Source organism: Protopterus annectens, chromosome 6.part0 (assembly GCF_019279795.1).
Source record: "Protopterus annectens isolate FY-2018-M chromosome 6.part0, PAN1.0, whole genome shotgun sequence".
In the NCBI taxonomy this organism is placed as follows: domain Eukaryota; kingdom Metazoa; phylum Chordata; order Ceratodontiformes; family Protopteridae; genus Protopterus; species Protopterus annectens.
In genome coordinates, this window is record NC_056737.1 from 946,246,994 (window position 1) to 946,264,147 (window position 17,154).

Consider the following 17,154-nt stretch of genomic DNA (forward strand, 5'->3'; position numbering starts at 1 on the left):
CAAATGTAATAGTTGTAATGAAAGGCAATAAAATAAATAAAAACAGCATGTGAAAACACCAAGTAAAACAGATGAGCACTTTCACTCCAGTCCTGGAGCTTCAGCAGATCTAGTTAACACACAGGATGAGACTATTTAAAGGTACAATGATTCTGAAGTTACCGCTTTTAAACCAAAATCATCATTTTGCCATAATAGTCAATGGCATGCATAACACAACAAGACCATGGAATAGTGGTTGCTAAGGGGGAAGGCTGAGTGTCGGTTTTGTAACCATGCATTAGCAGTCAGTTCTATGCAAGTGAGGGGAATGATACTAAATCACAGATTTCCCCTCAGTGCTAGCTTGCACCCAACCATGTAGGTGCAATAACACCATGGTCTATGCCTAAGAGCTAGATGACCTCATAAGGGGGAGTGTCATGACTGCTGTAAGCTTATTGGAGCTCTGTGGCTCATGTTTGCCTATAGCTAAGCACAGCTACTGAAGGGGGTGTGTCTGAAGCTGCCTAGCAGTATTTACATTTCCTAAATGGGTGTGCGCATCGTGCACTGGGTTTTAAGCAAAAAACCCCAAAAAAACAGGAAATAGCAGCGATATTCACATCTGAGCATTGCGTTTGCATGGCACGTCTCGAGGCTTAAACAGGAAGGCAATGGGAAGGGGAAACAGCAGTAGAAAGGTAACCAAGGAGAACTAGCATAGCTGGAAGGTGAAATGTATCAGAATCAGCCAATTGCACAGGCAGCAGCCCAGCCCAGCCCAGCACATTACTATAAACTATGCAAACACCTTTCACTCTGGTTTTTCCCACAAACTCTACACCACTGGTGTACACAAACGGAGAAATTTTTACCTAACAAAAAAAAAACTAAATGATAGGGGCTGCTGTCACTCTTATAAATCTATATGTGGAAGAGGCTGAGGGTGGTGAGGATGAGAATGCTGATGACCAACCCACAGTGAGAAAAAGAAGAAAAGTGTACAGACCCAGAGTGACCTACTAGGGGCTACATGAGCTGGAAATAGTGGAGCGCTATAGGGTGGACAGGGACCTCCTACAGCAAATTGTTGAGCTGTGCTGGCCATGCCAAACACACAGAACCAACAGAGGGGAACTCATCCCAGTGGATACCAAGGTATGTGTAGGCTTAAGAATACTAGCCACAAGTACCTTCCAAAGGCCAACTGGGGATATCATGGGGGTCTCACAAGCATCAGCATCCAGGTTACTTCACCCATTCCTGGATGCCATGTCAGCACATGCCGGTGAGCACATATATTTCCACAACACCTGTGAGGCATTGACCAGCAATATGCACCTCTTACACCAAACAGCAGAATACCATGAGGTAATGGGTGCTATAAACTACACACACATACACATCAAAGCACAATCTGGTGAGCAGGGTAGGGTCTACATAAACTGCAAGGGCTTCCCCTGCATCAACTGCTAGGTCATGTGTGATGCCCAGGGCATTATAATGAATGTGTGTGCTGGCAGCCCTGGAAGCTATCACAACTCCCACATCTGGCATATGATGCAGCTGTACCAGATATTTGCCAGTGGGGACATCCCATATGGCCACCTAGTGGGAGATGCTGGTTACGCACTGGAGCTGGGACTGATGACACCCATCAGAAATGCACACGCACACCTGAACAAGAACTCCATAATTGGGCAAATGCACAAACCAGAATCATAATAGAGCATGTGTTTGGGATGCTCAAGTCATGGGTCTGGTGCCTGGACATATCTGGTGGAGCCTTGCAGTACTCTCCAGCTACATGCACCCAAATTTTCATTGCATGTGCCATGCTACACCATATGATCCTGCGGAAACAGCTGCAGCAGGAACAGCATGGGGCAGGACCACACAGCCCCCCACCATTGCCAAGGCCAGTACAGGCACAGACTTGGAGGAGGAACAACCTGATCCTGCCCCTGTAGGCAGAAGGGGGCATGCCCAGTATGCCCAGGCTTTGGCAAAGAGGCAATGCATAGCACATACACTGACACAGTAAGAACTCAGGGAATGACACCTCTTTCTGCCTCTCACATACAGTAAAAGTGATGCCAAACATGACACTACCTGTGCTTTACCATATATAGGGAGTGTACTATGTGCATCCAACATAGTCAGCCCTCTAGCACCATCTTCAATACTGGCACAGCCACAAGTAACTCACTCTTCCTGTCAATTGCTGAATGGAATAGTATGTTCTGCTACTTGTATCTATGGTACGGATGTGAGCATGCAAGGGAATCGGGTGGCTGAATGGGATGGCAGCAGATAGTAGAGACCTATATGGGTAGCATGAAATCCATAACAAATACTGGTGTCATCATAGTAGGTAGTACTAGACAAGGTGACAAATCCCACTGCAGGATATGTGGTGGGCCAAATGTGTCTCCAGAGGACACACACATGCATATCAGTGAGGCTCACATACCCAACAACAGTCTCAGCTAGCAGGACAGATATAGATGACAACAAAGAAAGGCTGTACTAAGGCCTCTGATTGATGGCAACAGAGAACAGCCCCCCTCCAGACCGACACAGACTACAACAGGTCATTTAGTTGGATATTAGTTCTGAAGGGTAAAAAGTCTGAAACTGAAATGTAGGTCAATAAAACCTAAGATCTGTACTCCACTGATATGCCTCTAGTCTGCATGATAGGTCAGAATACAGAATGAAATGGAAGCCAACAGAGTACCTGAAGTACCAGTACAGACATAGAAAATGTTTACAGTTGTCAGTTGTGCCCCCACCCACAATCCTATGTAGAAATGTAATAACGTGTACTTGTGGGTATAATAACAGTGGATCACAGATTACCTGAGCTGGCCAAATTAGCAGGATAGATTGTTGCACTTGTATAATATGCAGGGCTCTGTGTCTTAGGTTGTTGTATGTTGTATATTGTGTGGAAGTGGTCAGCATGTAGGCATGGAGGGTTGTGTCCCGATGGCCTATGGCCAGTACTGTTGATGACAGGGCCAAGTTCTCACAACTGCAGTGTCAAACGCAATGCATCCCAGCAAGACTCAATCCAGCAGTAATTCATACTAATTGTTCGGATGTAATATCTGTCACCATCTGAAAGATGGACATGGCATGAATGTGGGCCCAGACATACACACAGTACACAGGTGGAATTACCCTAGACAGAGTATATAAAATGTAACTGTCAAATGGACACACCTTTGGAATTGTATATACAGGTTAGCAGCACATTAGTTGTTGGTGTAGTATGGAATACTGATGTAGTCTGGCCAATCACTGTCAGACTACAAAAGGCAGAGTTATGAAGTACTGATAAAATGCTAATGTCCCCACACAACTCCCACTTCTGTATGGGAATACCCACAGAATGCAGCATGCTGAAGTGGTGTCCTATGCAGTTGTGTCCCTAGTTGTAAGCAGCACCCTGCCAGCATCCACACCAATGGATTAATAAGGACAGAAGCTATTGCCACTAACATCTTGCACACCTCCCCTGTCACCCCAGGGGAATCTAGTGGCTTTCAGCCTGGGACAGTAGGAGTGACAGAATGCACTGGGCTGCTACAGATGGCCTGCATCACTACCAAATGCCTTACAGTCCTCTGTCAAAGGCCTGTGTCTCACCTGTACTGCCAATGTATGTTATCTCATGGACTCCCAAATAATGACATAACACAGTCCACAGAACACAAATGCAAGGTCATGTCAACAAATCCCAGTAGCATGCCCACCATGTCCTACTGCATGAACTGTGGACCAACCCCTAAATACCACTGGGTTGAAGGGATAACTATAGGGATACTTATCAGATATCACTTGCATAATGTTAGGAAGAGGATAGAATAACAGAGGTGGGGTAGACGCATGGATGCCATGGAGTGTGTGAAGTCTGAAACTCTGATGTATGTCCAGACTATCTCTGCCTGGAAACCCAGGAATGGGTGGCTACCAACCTGCTTGTAAACCACAATGTGAAGGGGAACTGAAGAGATATATGAGTCCTGCCTCTGGATAACCTGTGTGAATCTGTACAGCTGAGAGGTATGACCGCAGCAGGATATGGCCATTCCGTCACATCAATAGATGTACAAGCAGGGGATCCTCAGTCACCGCAGTACCAAGGTGCTGGACCATTTACACAGACCCATCAGCAAGTGTCTGCAGCTCCCTCTCCAGAATGGCATGAGTTTGCTAGAATATGTAGGCTGCAGACCACAATACTGGACACAGCTTCATTCATCTTGTATTCTCCAGGAAATTACTGTGAGCAAATAAGTATATCTGCCAGTAGCTGATGACATAATACATCACAGTGTAAAACAGTACATATGTCTGAATATCTCTGCTAACACCAAAACCATGTAGCACAAGCAGCACATACATGATTTATTACAGTATCCCACTATCCTTTGCCCATTGTGACTCCATATTTTCAACTTATCTACAGATATCCTGCAGAAACAGGCTGCTAGCTGTAGGTGTAGAACACAAATGTCTGCACTGGAGTGCAACCTACCTGGACTGGATTCACTCATTCAATACAGAAGGTCATACTGGGTATGCTCCCACACTTATAAATAAAGCCCATGTCTGACAACAACAGTGGACTATACATATCTGTCAGTCGCAGATTTCTGTGCACACACACCACATTGCACACCAGTCATGCTTTGCACACACATCAGATAGGAATACACACATATCTCCAAAGACAGCACACTATAATAGGTCAAACATACACAAACAGAGATGTGGGGAAGAGAGAGACAGACAGTGACAAAGGGCATCCCATCATGAGACCTGTCCCACCCACCACACATCCAAATGGCCAATTTCACATGATGTGCCAATGTCTATTACTGTAGACATTTGCTTCTGGTAGCCCTCAGCACTATAGTGTCTGTGGTGCTTGTGATAACTGTGTAACATGACAGTGCAAGTCATTATTCATCTAGCAGTTGTATACACAGTCCTGTCAAATGTAAAGTTGTGTGTGTGTTTCTAGAGGAATGGTTTATGGCCCATTCACACACATTGCACTCCCCATTGCCCTAGTTTAGCTACCCTGCTGATGTCAGTCACCTTGAAATACCCCTTTGGACAAGCATCATCCCTATAAGTGCTGTGGAGTGTGTAATAACTGTGTAATGCTGTAGTGTAACAAACTAGTTAGGTAGGAGTTCTAATCCCAGACATGCCAACTGTGAAAGTGAGCATGTATGTATAGGGATCAATGATTTTGAGGCCATTCACAAACATTACACCTCCCATTGCCCTACTTTAGCAAGCCTGCTGCATGTGCAATAACTGCATAATGCTATAGTGTGATGTATGTACTAATTAGATAGTAGTTCAAATCCCAGACATGGCAACTGTGAAACTCTGTGTGTGTGTGTGTGTGTGTGTGTGTGTGTGTGTGTGTGTGTGTGTGTGTGTGTGTGTGTGTGTGTGTGTGTGTGTGTGTGTGTGTGTGCATAGAGTAATGCTTTTGAGGCCATTCACAGTCACTACACCTCGTATTGCCCTACTTTAGCAAGCCTGCTAATGTCATCTTCCGTGAAATACACCTTTGGAGAAGAGCTAGCCCTATAAGCTCTGTGTTGCGTGCCATAAATGTGGAACAATGTAATAGCAGTAACTGCACAGCTATGGGTTTGAATCTCATCTCTGGCAAGTGTTTATGTGTATACCTCAAAGATTTTTGTCCTCGGTTACAGCCAGTACACATCTCAAAGCCTGACATTAGCAGTCCTGCAGATATCATCCACCTTAAAAATATCTGTTGCAAAGCCTAAACCATGTCAGGTCAGTGGTACATGTGGTAAATGTGTAACATAATGGTCCGTAAAGGTTGTTAGATAGAGAATTGAACCTCACCCCTGGCAAGTGTAAATGTGTGATAAGGGTAAAGTTGTTTTTGGATCTCTCAGCCACTACATCACCCAATGCCATTATTTACAAGGCCTGGTGATTTTTCTCACCTTAGAAGTACCTTGAGATAACATCATTCCAATAAACTCCATGGTGTGTGTGATAAATGCATTACACTGTGGTAGCAATACATAGAGCTAGGTAGGAGTTTGAATCTCCATACTGGCAAGTGTGTGTCTGTCATCAGTAGCCTGTGTGGAGGTTGCTGTGATTGTGTAATGACAGGATGAATTGTGAGGTGGTTTTTGCTAAATTATTATACTGACGACCTACTATATGTCACAATGTCCACCTTACAAGGAAACAGATGTCAAACAGCAGAGAGCCTGATGTAGGCAATCCATAGCCCTACATGTGACATTCTGGGTCAGTGAACAATATAGGCAACCCTTGTATTACTCAGAGAACACTCTCCACCCATGTCTCATACACAAACACACTTGGCTAGGCAACAACCACTATATTCTTAGTTCCCTGCATATTGCCCACAGATAGTAACCACAGTGTGATTGCAGTGGACGACATGTCTGTTGAGCACAACACTGCCACTGACATCAGAATGTACTGTGATGTGTAACATCTCCTGACTGAGTGTGTCATCCAGCAAGTAAAAGGACATGGCACCCTGTTCCATCCCTACAATAGACAAATAAATGCTTACAGTGTTCCTTTGCTATGTTCCCCACTGGATGCTTGCAACAACTATAGAGTCTGCAAATGTAACCCACAAAGGGAATACAATGCCTTATACACATGCGCTGGATGGACAGATGCCACTAATTTCACTGAAATTTGTAGGTGATGCTCATGATCAGGTGATGGCCTCTGCACCAATGATAGGTTCATAGATTAGTACTAGGCTAACTGCCCCTGCAAGCCATTTTAAGCCTAGCCATTTATCCCCTGTGAGATTCAAACCCTGTACCTTGTGTTTGTAAGGCAAACACCTTAACTATTAGGCCACTCTCCCAAATCAGTGTTCACTACTTGCTATTTGCATGCAGCCAGCTGTGTAGTACTTCCAATTACCACTATCATGGCAACCCACTACTATAAATTACTACATCATGTGGGTGTTGTCCCTTTACCTTTCCTGTATGGAAGACATCCTTCCAGTGTGTGGGCAGCAGTGTTACAGACAGCAGGTAGCAATACCTCTTACAACAGGTCTTGCAGACACAGGACAACTACATATTTGTATAAGGTTCCAGACCTATGGACAGTGTGAGTATTGTTGTTATATGCATTGAATACCACTAGTTATACAGGGTTTGTGTGTACATGCTAGTTTTGCATAGAATGCAGTCTGTCTGCATAGCTCTCAACTGTGGGCCTATCCACATGATGGCCAGAGGATTGGCTGTTATGTTTTGTCTGTTCAACACACAGGTCTTGTCTCTGATATATCAGTGGCATTCTCTCTGTTGAGTGCTATCAGTACATGGCTACATACATTTGTCTTTCTGACTTCATATTCCTGAGTAAGGGTATGTTGCAACCAATTCTGTAACACCAGAAACTTTCACAGTGTATAACAACAATATTGCAAATATGGTCCTTTGTTCCAGCCTCTGTCCTCCACCTATATACCAGGCCTTGTCCATATGTCATGCACTAAGAGGTTTTTAAGTAGTGGCCTATCATTAGTTAGTGCTGGCATTCCTGCTATACTTCCAGTGATGTTGTGGACTCCATCAAAAATTGTGGGGTAGGGTCTATATATATGAGGGCTGCAGCTGGAAAAAACATGTGTGACCTTGTACAGTCCAGACGTCAGTGTATGTAAAACACTGTTATATGCCCTTGTAAGTCATTTTATGATGGAGGGGTATGCACCGTTTTTGACTTAGGCTGTTACAACATGTGAGGGATATCAGTAGTAAGACACATGAAGGTATATGGCTGCACATTTTTATACATTTCACCATGGGTACAGTAGTGGGCTACAGCATACTGTCTTACAGACAGTTCTGTTTGTCAGTGTGAAAGTGATGTTTTAAGTTAGGCATTGTTATGTAACAAGTACATTTTCATTGTGGCAACTTAATTCTTTTCCCCCAGGGGTTGAGTACAGAGTGCAGTTGAAGGCTGCTGAACTACATCTGTAATTAATAAGAGTTGATTGATTCTTATCTTCAAGGCAAGTGTTTTTGTTCTGTTGTGTACTACTTGAAGGCCTTAGCCTGGACAGCAACATATGTTATGTTTTCAGATTACTGTATCAAATGTTTTGTTTGTGAGTTGCATTACTCTGTTATTATGTATTCAAAACACCTAACTGATATATGAAATGGCATATACAGCTGAAATAGTACACAAACATTTCTATGTATGCAAACTTGTGTATGGTGTCATATACTTTGACTTGTCTGTGGGTATATGTTTCATGCAATAATTGTCTTTTATATGAAAGAGTCAAACACTGGCCATTTTAAAATGGGGCAACTGTAGGAATACTGGATGTTTGATATGCTGTGTACCCTCTAAATATATATCTTCTTATACATATCTATAAGTAGTAATATATGTATATCTGCATGTATGTGTATATATATATATATATATGTATATATATATATATATATGTGTGTGTGTGTGTGTGTGTGTGTGTGTGTGTGTGTGTGTGTGTGTGTGTGTGTGTGTGTGTGTGTGTGTGTGTGTGTGTGTATGTATCATTGGAATGTTTAGTGCTTCCACATTGTACATTCCCTATGACAGACAGACTGCTTTACATGATATGTTATTGATATCCTGACATCATACAGCTGAGATGGATTACTGTTAACTTGTTGTGGCTATGTTGTGTAGGATCCTAGGTATGAGACTTGCAAGTGTTGGTTATTGTGATGCAAGGGAGATCTGTTCAGCTGTGGAGGATGGGATGATATCAATAATTACAAGAGGTACTTATTTCAGGCCCCTTCACCCCCATTAACAGTACCTTTGTTCAGATATTTTGCAGTGAGAGGTTCAAAGTGTGTATCCAATGGGTAAATGCAATACACACACACACACACACATATATATATATATATATATATATATATATATATATATATATATATGTGTGTGTGTGTGTGTGTGTATATATACATATATATATATATATATATATGTGTGTGTATACATATATATATATATATATATATATATGTAGACACGTGTATATATATATATATATATATATATATATATATATATATATATATATATATATATATATAGACATATATATATATATATATATATATATATATATATATATATATATATATATATATATATATATATATACATACATACATACATCTACATATATAAATACATTTCCCCTACTGTTGAATGACTGTGCTGGATGACATGTTTGAGAAAACATCAAATTTATTTACATTTGAAATGGCTTAGTGGTAAAATCACTTTGGCTGTAGTCGGCACTTTAAAGCAGTTGTAAGCAGGTTTGCATGGAGCTAAGCACACTTACGTGAGCTTAGCTTAGCTTACTCCCGCTTACAGATGCTTACGGCTGCTTAAATCCACACTCATTTCAAATAAAGAAAAGAAAAAAGGGAGATAGGAAAGTGGTGAAATTGGGGCAAGCAGGGAGACAAACAAGAGGAGAATCAGGAAGGGATGTGCAGGACGGGTATAGGAAAGGACCATAGCTCTGCATTTCTTTGGCAGCAACCACTGCTTTCAATGTGGGCAATTTAGAATTTAGAGTCTCATACCCTACAGAGAGGTGTGTGGGCATCATACAATACAGATCACTGGTACTGTTAGATTGTGTGATGGGTACATGTCTCTGGGTGAAATGCAGATGTGATTTTTTTTTGTGGGACAGATGCCCTTTTTTTAAGGTGAGAGTGGGATGTTAAGGAAGGATTATAGGTAAGTGTGGTGAGGTAGGTTTAGTAGGAAAGGTTGCATTTGCAGACAGACAAGACAGCAGACAGGGGCAGTGTATGACACATGGGGGGGCAATCAACTTGACTGGGATGGTAGTTGGGAATCAGAGGATCATGGGCCCTCCAGATGGTAGAAGTGGCACTGATGTCCCTACCTGATGGCAGTCACCACTACTCCTTCACAGCCCCAAAGGTGTCTGCACTGGGGGCTGAGCTGGAGGGACCACTTGCCCCTCTAGCTGTGCCAGCCTCCCTCCACCTGGCACAGGTGGTCATCCAGCTTGATCTGGAGGACACTGCACACCATGCCACAGACCTTGTCCCGGGTGACTTAACCTCACCCTGCCCACTTGCAGCGGGGGGCGAGCCCCATCCCCTGCAGTGGTTCCACCCGAGGGTGGTGCAGGACCAGCAGATGAGGGAGGTCTGTGTTGCATCCCAGATGTGCTGGGACCCAGTGCCTCAGCAAGGTGGGGTGGGAGAGGTGGAGCTGCTTGGATCTGCCTTCCCATATGTGCTATGGTGTGAAAATTAACAATGAATATTGGTTAGTCATGCACAACACATTACAACATTAGTCAAAATAGCATGCGTGGATATTTCCATTTACCCAACACAGTGCAATTATAACAGTGCCAAAGCAAACAGAACCCATGCATATATGGAATGGCATTCAGGGTTGCAACAGCATTCCAGTTAGTGGTATGTCAGGCAGGCAAAAAATGATTATTCAACGGGGAATATTAGTATGCAAACAGTTTAAACAATGATAACCCAAATGGAGCAATGGTCCCAAGAGTAGAAGTTTGTTTAGGAACATACCCATGTTGGTTTCCGTGTGATGGTTGGATCAGTTGAGTGATGGGGGAAGGGAAAAGATTCAATTGACAACTGTTATCAAGTATATTTTTCAGTACACTACTATTCAGTACTCTACATTCTGACCACACTTACACTCTACCTGGGCAATGGGGCTGCTACAGCACACCAACAACTGTAGATGACAACAGAGCAATTGTACCCTTATTTTAGTTATATACATCAGTCCTGTTTCTATACCAATTTCTTTACCTGTGGGCCCTGTGCAGATGAACTGCGTGCACATTACATTGCTGTTTTTACACATATTTCAGATTCACATATTAGTTGCAGGCCGTGGAGTGTGTGTTGTGCCTTTCACATACATCTACTGTGACATTCTCTGTGTGCAGGTTTCTTGCAACTGGGGAAACTATCTGTGACTGTGTGACACTTGAGGGTCTTGTCTGGGCCAGACTGCAGAGTATGGATGGCTAGCTTGCATCTATTTGTAGGACTGGGGCTGATCAACACACCAATTGTACACCTTTCATAGTTATACACGTCATACTAGTATTTCTATTAAGATTTCTTTACCTGTGTGCCCTGTATGGAAAATGTTATGTGTTGCAGTACATTACTTTTTCTATTCAGATTGTAGTTTACAACTGTAGAACCAGACTGAGGTGTTAGTGGCGGTCCCTGGATTTGAACTGTGGTGTGTGTGCAAAATTGAACTACTGGCCTAGTCCTTTTCAGTGTGAGCTACTGGGGAGGTGCTGTGTGCTGTTTGTGACATTTCTATCTAGTACATATTTTTATGCACAGTACTTTTATTATGACACGTTGCATTATTTGTTTCCCATTTTCAGTACACATTATGCATACACAACAGACATTTGTGTCACTGTTTGTGAAACATGTGCACATTAGCTGGATTGCACATTTGACTGTTTTACAACTACATACTGCAATTTAGATTCCTGAGTACACAGTGTAGGTTTTAAGTCTGCACCTGTTAGCCTTATACATTCTTCAGTACATTCACAGCTACATACAGCTGAAATTGAAAGACACTGCTGGCAGACAAACAAGTAAAACACATTCTTATAGCAATATGTACTGTTGCTTTTGTCCAGTTATTTGACATGCCCATTCTAAAGTATGTAGACAGTCAGTGCTGACTCAGTTCACCTCAGTTAATGCATTCTGCAGGACATACACAATTTTATTTTTCAGGTACAAGTGAGATGACACACACCGGTGTTTGGGATCACCTTTATTAGTTTTGACATGCATATCTGTGTACAACTCAGAAATCCTATATTACTATTGCTGCATGATCTGCACAGGGAAATTCTTTTCATTTCTTACTGTTACAATAGCCCTGACATGGCATTTTCTTGGCAGGTTCACTCAGACACACTCATATGTATTCTAATATACCTCTCCTGCATATTGTACCTTGTTTGTTACTGACATCTGTATTACACAGCAGCTGGGAATACTCCATTGTAGCACTGACAGCCTGACACAGGCATTTATTCCTGACTTTTACAGCACAATTATATATGCAGGCAGTACTACCATTACTATAATTTTGATTTCTTACTGCTAATAGTAGGGGCTATTGTGTACTCACCTTACTGCTGACACAGCCGGGCCAGTGGCTGGGCATGAGCCTCAACATTTTGGGACCTCTCCACAGCAGTTGTATGGGGAGCATTACACATTAACCACACCTGCTCAGTCACAAGTCGAACTTTTTCCATACTTAGAAATACATAAGACTGCATACTTACAGACAGGTGGGACATCCTGGGCTTGGGCTTCTTATATCCACTGGTACAAGAATGTACCCCTCCTCCACTTCAGGTCATTATGGTAGTGATGTACCTGCTCACCAGTCTGATGTATGCCAGTGGCACTGGTGAGATCGTGCAAACTGGTCCCAGGCCACCACTTTGTACTGTGAGCCCTTGTACTGGCATCATGTTTTTTTACTAGGAGCCCAACCATGACCCTGGACTCCTGGATGCCCCAACATTGCACTCGGAAGTGAATACCTTCACTGACACCAGACATTTTCGTCCCGTTGTGAGCAATCCCAAATGGTTATGGCTGTATTTCTGCCTGTGCAGTTTAAATAGGGCGGTTTTCCCACAGTTTTTCTTGATTGGCTGGTTTTAATATGCTGAACTATGCTTAGCTCCACACAATGCTTACACCAGGTAAGCAGAGCTGAAAGCCAGTAAGCAATGCTTACACTAGCAAAGCATTGTTTAAATCTATTTTTTTCATTAAATTTATAAATTATTTTTTACATTTATATTTTACATATTCCCACTCCTACGGTGCCATATGTGTGCCATATGATTGACATTTATCATTCAAATTCCTTAAAGGTTTATTAAATAATTTGTCAAAGGGAGGAATCAAACCATGCATGTTCTACATGCTATATCATGGCAGTAGCACTACACTACAGCTGCTTGATGATGTTTTCTACCACAGTAGCACGCCACACAAACAAGCTGCACACTGCTTAAATTTCAGATTTATTTGATGAAAAAAATAACTTACATTTCTTTTTTATTTTTATTGCTTTCTTCTTGCCCTACTACTTCCATGCATGTGGGGCAAGAGTGCATAAATTTGGGGGTGTGCACTTGAAGGCCGCTGCCTTCTAGGTGTTTGTGTTTTGTTTTGTTTTTTTCAGTGTCCATGAACACTGAAATGTTAGCTACTTTCATTTCAGTGACTGCAGGCACTTTTTTACTATATAATATTAGAGCCAGGCTCTAATATTATATAACTTGACACTCATCTGTGTCACAAAGTGCCGTTAAGCACTTTCTGAGCGAAGGAGGCATGTTACATGTGCAGGCACTCCCCCTGTGCTTGCTCCTGGTCCGTGCCCATTTAGATTAAATAGCAGCATGCCTTCATGCATATGCAAGGTGCACTGCTATTCTAAATGGATATGAACCACTCCGTGCAAGAATAGTCTTATTATTGGATGGAGCTTCATGAATCCTGGGGATTCTTTTAAGAGAGTTATTGTTTTTAAAACAAAAACTAGGGAAATCTCCTAGAATAGTTTTTTTACATCATTACAGGTCAGGACATGTTAGTGCCTCTTAAAAATGGGAAAAGGTTTGAATGAGTATGTTCGCTGGAGACCTCTGCTCAGGTCACATGAACCAAACAGGCAACTTTAGAGTCATTGTAAGCTTAAATAGTTTCATGCTCTATGTTAATTAGATCTGATGAAGCTCCAGGACTGAAGTGAAAGTGCACATCTGTTTTACTTGGTATTTTCACTTGCTATTTTTATTTGCTTTATTGCCTTTCATTACAAGTATTAAATTTCATCCGCATCTACCATCTTTGACTGGCTACTCTTACATTGGAAGTTTCTGTTTGCATGTAGAGTGAGTCTTCATCCATTTGGCTTGCTTCTTTCTCACAGTTAAAGTGTTCTGTCTTATAACATTTTACCTGGTGAAGTTGTACATATGTATATTAGTCCCCCACTACTATCCTACTTATTCCTTAACTAATTCCCTCCAGTACAGCTCTGTTGAGTGTGTACCTTTAACTCCCAGTGGGTGTGGCTTGAGCCTTTAGAAATGAAGTTAGCACCTTGATGTTCTAACAAACACTAAATGGCAGAGGTCAGATATCAATACAACTGTGTTTGCCATCATGTATGCTCCAAGATAAAATATTCTGATACCTTGTATGTAGTACAGTTTTGGAATTATTAATGCAAATATGAAAAAGCAATATTTAACACCTAGAGGCACAGTAGGAGGTAACTGCAGAAATGCCTGGAGAACACTCAACTGTAATGAGTTAATAAAATTCAATGAATTGAGGTTTATAATTTCACTTAGTAAAAGCATTTACAGTTGCAGAAAGAAATGTCAACCTTTGTACTCCCCTTTACAGAAGCAGTATGCATTCAAACACAACACTCAAGTTATCCCTTCAAGCCTGTGTTTCCAACTACTGAGATATATGGTTTCTTGTGTGATGTCATCTATTATTGCTTAGGTCAAGAGGATCCCGACATACATTGCATGTGTTCAAATCTAGCAGTTTGCATCTTTTATTATTTTGTTCGCAATATAGTAGCTAACAGGCAAGAATGGCTTATTAAACAGATCATGATGTGTGACACACTACATAGTGGAAACAAAGAGTGTGATAGGACCTGTGTTATAATAATTGTTAATGTTTTTGGATGGGTGGGTGATATTTATCCAGTAACTGCTGTACTTCCTTATTAGCGTGCTCTGTATAATGATGCATGTATTGCATTTTCCATTGCATGAAGGTCAGCAAAAAGTATCATATGTAAACAATGGTGGGGAATTGTTTTTGTCATTAGTCATTTTGTGTCAAAAACTGCTGGGAATCTGCTTACAGCATGGTTCTGTTGACTGTAGTGCAGTGGAAGTAGTGGCTTATGAGTGCTGGATACAAGTATTGTTATAGGCCAGACTACAATTGTTGTATATAAGTTCTAGCAGTTTCCACAGTTCATTAATAACCTGATGATGATTTTGCAACTGTCTTCGAGAATGTTGCATGCCATGATCCAAGCAGTAGGATTTGTTGCATAATGCTCAATTCAGCATGCATTTTTCAACATGATATTAAAATCTTTCAGAAGTTTGTTTTGTCTTACTGTCTTAAATCTGCATGTGTGACAACAGCAGGTAATATGATGCTTATGTAGGTACAGATGCTTTCCACTCCAATCACATAATACTTTGAAACAGTGCATGCAGCAGCTGTCCTTACACAAGATGACATGAGGCACACATTTGTTGCGATCAATTCTCCTAGGAGATAACTCTCATCAGTGGCCTTGCTATCATACTTTTAATCCTAGCCATAGGCTTACACTGGCATACATCCTCAGAAGCAACAGTTGTTAATGGACTGCCTCCATATGATTTGTGTCTAGCAAGATTTTCATCTTCGTAAAGTTTTCCTTGCATGTCTCATATCTCCTCTCTCTCTCTCTCTCTCTATATATATATATATATATATATATATATATATATACCCATTCCTGTTACAGACCCTTTGGTTTCCTTGGATCTTCCTGTTCCCCTTTCTGATAATTCTGTTCCTTTTGTAGGAGCCTCTTTTTTATCCCCAAAAACTACCAGGGGCAATTCCAGAGGGAAACATCAAAGAGCTACAGGTCGCACTTACACGTACTGAACCAGAGGGAGCCTAATGAGAGAGAAAATACAATCTCTATCAGAGAATCACATTTCCTCACGTCAGCTGGAGAACAGACACCTGTACACTCAGAGGATGGATTGTCTGTCCCCCAGAGGTCGCCCGAGAAGGATATACCCTCAGTGAATACCCAGTTCTACACTTGCTCCTCCGAGGTGTTCAGTCTCACTAATAGGGTATTTTCCAAGCATACCCTTTTTGTGTTAAAAAAGGGCTTTACCTTCATTCCAGCCCAAAGAGCGGATTTGCCTTCCCTTTTGATGGACCTAAGATTTTTTTCTTAGGAAACTTAATTTAAAGTTAATTTGTGACAAAGACTCAGAGTTAGACAAGGACCTAGCCAACATCAACTTTAAACTACCACTAAAAAGCAGCTTATACAACCCTCCCCTTGTTAATACTTTGCAGATCTTTCTAAAACTATGTGAGAGTGACTTCAGACATTTATTAAGCACTCATTGTTCTCAGAGGTGGTTTAACTTATCCAAAAATGAACTTTCAGCGCTTAAAGATTTACACAATGACAAAACACTCAGGATTATGTCTGCAGACAAAGGAACTGGTATTGTGCTCATGGAGCAAGATCAATATGTACGTACTCTGATGGAAGATTTGAAAAACAATTCTTATTACTTGCCTGTTAATTTGCAAAATGTTAATCGGGCCTTCAAGAAAATAGATAAGGAGTTGAATGCACTTCTTAAACTACATGCCATTTCCACAGAAGAGGCTGATTTCATGTCAGTTCCTAACCCACAGTTGGGAAAATTCTTTGGTATACCCAAACTACATAAAGACAGAGTCAATCCTCCTTTTAGACACATAGTGTCTAACAGGAGAACTAAAACAGAGAAAATTTCAGAATTCCTTGACTGGGCTCTTAATCCTATAGCACAGAAGTCGCAGTTTTATATACGTGATTCTTGGGATTTCCTCAACATTTTATTCCAGCATCCTCCTACGTCCAATAATGTTTTACTTGTGACTTTGGACATTGAGGCACTTTACACCAACATACCGCACGATACAGGCATTGATCACCTGCGTTCCTACTTATCACAAGCAACTACTTTTACACCAGAAAGGATTAACACTTTTTGTACACTTACCCAGATGGTTCTGGAAGGAAACTTTTTTCTCTTTAATGGCTCTATCTACCAACAAATTAAAGGAGTAGCTATGGGGTCAAAGATGGCCCCAGCTTTTGCAAATTTAGTTCTTGCAGCTTGGGAAATTAACTCCCTCA